General features: G+C 40.5%; 1 long non-coding RNA gene across 1 annotated transcript in view; it reads right to left on the bottom strand.

The window, feature by feature from the left end:
• Positions 1–489: 489 nt before the first annotated feature.
• LOC121485345 overlaps positions 490–6,000 on the bottom strand; it is an 84,627-nt gene continuing 79,116 nt past the window's right edge. Inside the window, exon 3 of the long non-coding RNA XR_005986252.1 lies at positions 490–606. This is a non-coding gene — a long non-coding RNA (uncharacterized LOC121485345). The remainder of the gene's footprint in view (positions 607–6,000) is intronic.

Genomic DNA, 6,000 nt, shown 5'->3' with positions numbered 1-6,000 from the left:
TAATACAAGCACGTATAGAAGTCAAGTACAACATAACCAGCAGCACCACATAGATTCTCATCTTTTCTCAAGTCACAACTATAGGGAAAAAATATGTATTCAAGGTGAATTGACATATTGAAATAAAAAGCACCATGGCCTTTCCAATCTTGCCATATTTGTATCTCAAAAAAATGGAGTGTATCAGGCAAGATACAGGAAAGCAATAGATGGCTCATTCAGCCTTGAATAAAGACCAATTTTTAAAGACATGCACAGAGCATAGAGAACCACGGGGTTATATACTGCCCCTAGACCTGAAGTTGCAAGAGGAAAGAGTCTGTTATAGACTGAATGTTTGTGTTCCCCCAAAATTCATAGCATTGAAATTCTAACATCCCATATAATATCAAAGGATGGGATCTTTGGGAAGTAATTAGGTCATGAGGGTGGAGTCCTCATGAATGGAATTGGTGCCTTTATAAAAGGGACCCCAGAGAGCTCTCTCACCTTTTTTTCCATCACATGAGGGTACAGCAGGAAGTCAGCAGTCTACAACCAGGGAGTGGGTTCTCACCAGACACCAAATCTGTCAGCACCCTGATCTCAGACTTCCAGCCCCGAGACCTGTAAGAAACAAATTTTTTTAATAGTTTTTTTTGTTTTTTTTTTAAAGATTTTTATTTATTTATTCATAGAGACAGAGAGAATGAGAGGCAGAGACACAGGCAGAGGGAGAGGCAGGCTCCATGCAGACAGCCCGACGTGGGACTCGATCCAGGGTCTCCAGGATCACGCCCTGGGCTGCAGGCGGCGTTAAACTGCTGCGCCACTGGGCCTGCCCAAGAAATAAATTTCTGTTATTTATTGGCCACCTTGTCTGCAGCATTTTGTTACTGCATCCCAAACAGACTAAGAGCGACTATGGAAACCTGGAGACAGTTATGTAGAGAGGATGCCTTCCAGGAGCTGTGACCTTTGGTTGAGGGGTGATGCTAGCTCATGACAACCTCACAGGTAGTGAAGGGGAAAGAGGTGACCTCACACTCTGCCCTCCTTTCATTTTCCTGCCCGTTCACTGAATCCACCTGGAAGTTAGAAGACGAGGACCTGTGTTGTAGTCCTCACAGGACAACCTTCCATGGTGCAGAACAGTGGAGAGTCCATCATGGAGCAAATGAGAGATATCCAGTGTAGCAAGTAAAAAATCAGCAACACCCAGTGCAGTGAGAGATCATGGAGATTGTAGGTCAAAGTGTTTTAGTGCTACTGAATGCTTTAATGCTCACAGGTTGAGTGTATTCGTTCTTTTTAAAGATGGTCAAGGGATCCGTGGGTGGATCAGAGGCTTGGCGCCTGCCTTCAGCCCAGGGCATGATCCTGGAGTCCTGGGATGGAGTCCCGCATCGGGCTCCCGCATGGAGCCTGCTTCTCCCTCTGCCTATGTCTCTGCCTCTTTCTCTCTCTCTCTCTCTCTCTCTCTCTCTCTCTCTGTGTGTCTCTCATGAATACATAAATAAAATCTTTAAAAAAATAAAAAAATAAAAATAAATTTAAAAAAATAAAGATGATCAATAGGGTCTGCTCTGTAGACTCGGCGGCATTTTATTCAGGTTCACATGGAGCATCATACAGTGGGAGAAGTAGAAGGCACCTTAGAGATCTCGATGGACATTTCTCATTTCATAGATGAGGAAACTTAGAGAAATGAAACAAATTCCTCCAAAGTCACATGTCCAGAAACTTGCATAACCAGGTGGCACACTCAAATCTAATGATGCCCAATGCAGGGCTTCTTCCACATTCTGCAGCTAAAATCCTTGCTGCACACAAATTATGCTCATTACAAAGTGCCAGACTGTAATGTGGCAGTGGTCTCAATCTTGAGCATCCCTCTGCCTTGGTTTTATTTTTCTCTTCATTTTTGAAAATTTACCTGAAAGGCTGCATTTCAAAGATACTTTTCCTAAAAATAACTAAAAGATATGCAGGAGGAAATTAGCATAATGTATTTTATCTATAATTTACAGTGTGTAATCTAAAAATGTACAACAAAGCAATGCTAGTAGTGCAGAGAAAATTCCCCTGGGATATTTGGTTCCATTTAAAAACACCTCAGTATGGGGGGATGTGGGAGCAGCAGCCTGTGACACACTTCCATCAGGGCAAAATGTTATTCTAGTGATTCACAGCAAGAGGCCTGACAAACACTTTGAGTCGATATAAAGGTTCTTGCCATCAGGATAAAATGAGAATTGCAGTGGGTGGTCCCATTCAAGCCTCATGTCTCCTACTTCTGTCCTGGCTTAGGTGGTTGCCCTGGAAACAGTAGGGTGGCAAACGAAACCATTTGGAACAACTTTTAGGAAGCCGTATGCATGAAGGCCTAATTTTTATTTGCTGCTGCCTTTTTTCCCTTCTTAAAGGGTAACTTTTCCAAGGCTATCATTCCCCGAGAGGGTGTACTCTTTGGACTACCTTGGAAGTTGATTCATTCTAAAGTTTTTGGCAAGGTCCAGTTGGAGGGCTGGCCAGAGTCTGGCAGATAGCAGGGGGAAAGGGGCTTTATTTCTCATTATTCAGCTCTGGATCCCAACACAGATGGTCCTGATCTCCTCCTCCCCCACCTAAGAATTTTTCTAAAATGACACCCAAGTTTTTCTTGGCAGAAGTTATCATTCCTGGCAAACAGTTCACTGCAGCTCTAATTATGATGACAGCTTTAATGGAGAAGATAATCATATTAAATGGTTCTTATTCAATTCCATGTGATGAATTAGTGATTACCATGAAATGTGTTAAGCAGCCAAAAGTCAGGGGAAAGGATAATGCACTGAGCTACAAGTTGAGGTTCGAGGGATTCCAAAACTTGTGGGAGGTAGGACAAAATGACCTTTAAAGACGAGACGCTGACATTGTCTCTTGTGGCTCATATACAAAGAAAAAAAAATGCTTTTTCCTGATGTGTCTGTTAAAGAAAAAAAATCATACTGACACTTGTTAAAATGGTAAAGAAGACTTTATGCAAGACTATTGCAATAGGAGCTGACTCTATTGCAATGAGAGAGATCGATTAACCTCCCAATGCAACAAAGACAAGTGGGTATTTACTAGCCAATGTGCAGAGGAAGAGGTCAGTGGATGGGAAACCACTAACAGGAGATACCAAGAGTACAGGGATTCATTTTTAACAGGATTCCTGCAAAAGGCTGGTCATGGACCTACACATCAACAATGAGGGATGAGGGACTTGACCAGGCACGGGGTGGGGTGGGGGGGCGTGGTGATTAGGTATCAATGGTGGGGATACTCTTGCTAAACTTACTGAGCAGGATTTTTTTTAAACTGAGATAGGCACACCAAAGACAGGACAGGGCCAAGACTGATGCCTGAGAATCTTTGTCAGTCCCACCTCCTGCTCAAGGAAAGGAGAGACCTTCTTTCCTCTGAACAATTTAAGTCCATTTCTTTGTCAGTCTCCTTTTGTTATTAAGGACCAGCTGAACCATCTGTTAGGACTTGGTAGTAGAGGATATTTACTGGATAGTGCAAATAATAAGGCATTCAATGCCGGAAATTTCTATGAAAAGAAAAAGAAAAAGAAAGATTAGGTTGAAGCAGACTATAAACCCAGTTTCTGAGTCCAGAGGGCAGCCAGTTGAGAAGCTTTCACAATGCTGTACTTGAAGCACCTTTAGGTAGTGAAGTGAAGGTAATGGTTGAAATCTGGTAGATTTCCTAGACTGTAGTTTGAATATCTCCAGTGGTGGTATAATATTAGGGTTGTGGTTATTTCCCAGAACAGAACATGGAAAATGTGTAACTTTCCATAAACTTCCTGAATGGCCTACACAGCAGCAGCTCCAACCTTAAAGGCTTCCCCATCTTCCAGCATCAGCTTGCAGGACAAGCTAGGATCCCAATAAAGATCCAGGTAGTCGGGTTTTTGTTCTCAGTGGCACCAAGTTAGGCAAGTGGGAGAAAAACTGGAAACATTCATTTGGACAGTTGGATGGCCAGATATTGGAGAAAATTAGAAGACTTGAGTATTTGGGAGGGACTGACCAAATGTGCAAGTTGGCAGGATTCAGTCCAATCTGTAAGTATATAACAAAACCTCAAAGACAGTGACCAGGACTAGAGTCTGATAGTTCACAAAGGTGTGCTATAGTTTTTCACTGCACCATAAAAGTTTCCTCTATATTCACCCTTTTTTTTCAAAGTTAACCAAAGTAAGATATTCTTGTTTACAAAATGAGTCTGATCACATTAGATTTGACCTATTACTTATATAAGTGCAGCAAGAATAGTAGTAACTGGCCACATAGACCTTTGAAAGTTTGCTTTGCTGGAATTTTTCATAAGGAATCTCAAATTAGACTTTTAAAAGCCTCTCAAGGCTAGGAAGCCAAGTCAAGAATTTGCCACCAGATTTCACTGGCAGTATCTACAGATTTGGGTGCATTTCTCTGTTTTCCAGGCCCCCAAAATATCCTGTTTCTTGGGCCTGCCAGGAAGTAACTGTCCTTCCTCACCTACAATGCTGGGAACTTTGTCAGCCATACCCGTCCAGTTTTCCCAAAAGGGCTTTGTAAGCATTAGCTCCATAAAGTCAATCTTAGTTCCTTAAACTATTTGGTCAGAACGGATTCTATGCACATCAGTCTGAAATATGACATTCCACTCAAAGCCTCAGTTATATAACCAATGTTTCCAATTATGTCTTGTGCAAGGAGGACAGATTCTTATTGAACTTATGCAAATAATTATATCGTCATGAAAATAAGAATACTCAGTAAGAGTTTCTGAATTCTAGAGGAATCAGGCAGAGAGAAAAGATAAATGTTTCATTTCTGTTTATAATAAGTGTTACCTACTAAATTGTTGTGAATTATAGCTTAAAAGAAAGGGAAAAGGGGCAAGCTTCCGAACAAAAACTATAATCCTCCTTCATCTGTTCATTCAGTGTTATGTAATTAATTCTTGTTCTGCTTGGTCTTGGGTTAGCAGTCTGATGAGCCCATCAAACTTTCCACCAGAGTTCTAGGATACTTGCTCAGTCAAATGATGTGGTTTCAAAGTAACTTAAGCAATGCCATCAGAACCTTATCTCCCAGAAACCTTTCCTAGTACTTTCCATGGATCTCTTTCCATTCCTTTCTGTTGAAGATGAAGAACTCTGGCCTATAGCTGATTGCAAGTGCTTTCTGAGAAGAACCAAAGTAAAACAAAAACTGTCTATTAATGACAAAAGATTTTAAATGGTTAAAGATCTGAGTAGAATTCTTATAAAAAGGATGCAATTGACAAGGGAATTCGGTTATTTCTGTGGTATAGAACATTTACAATGATAACTAGAATTATAACTGGTAACATTATGCTAGAACATATCATGGACAATGAGGGTATTGACAAACCTCATACGATTTCTGAAATATTTGTACTGGTAATATTTTATCCATACAAATATAACCTAGAGAAGGTTAAAGTATCTTTTCTTTCAAAATACTTTTCATGCAACTGAACATATCAAATAAATGTAATTGATTTTTGGCATCTCTCTTTTTCAAAATAAGAAAAAATCCTCTAAGATTTTTTTCTGAGAAATCTCAAGGTCAGTTCGAGATCAAGATTTCATTTAGGGTTTTTTTTTTTAATAATAAATTTATTTTTTATTGGTGTTCAATTTACCAATACAGAATAACACCCAGTGCTCATCCTGTCAAGTGCCCCCCTCAGTGCCCGTCACCCATTCACCCCCACCCCCCGCCCTCCTCACCTTCCACCACCCCTAGTTCGTTTCCAAGAGTTAGGAGTCTTTATGTTCTGTCTCCCTTTCTGATATTTCCCACACATTTCTTCTCCCTTCCCTTATATTCCCTTTCACTATTATTTATATTCCCCATCATCTAGGGTTTGATTCTAGGAGGACAAAACTGTCCAAAAGGTCAAAGGATTTGCATACTATGATCCCATACTACTGCAAACAATACTTAGCTACCTATTTAATCAAAGTTATAA

Source organism: Vulpes lagopus, chromosome 2 (assembly GCF_018345385.1).
Source record: "Vulpes lagopus strain Blue_001 chromosome 2, ASM1834538v1, whole genome shotgun sequence".
Taxonomy (NCBI): Eukaryota; Metazoa; Chordata; class Mammalia; order Carnivora; family Canidae; genus Vulpes; species Vulpes lagopus.
The sequence above is the reverse complement of the archived record's forward strand: the minus strand, read 5'-3'. Positions and strand labels throughout refer to the sequence as shown.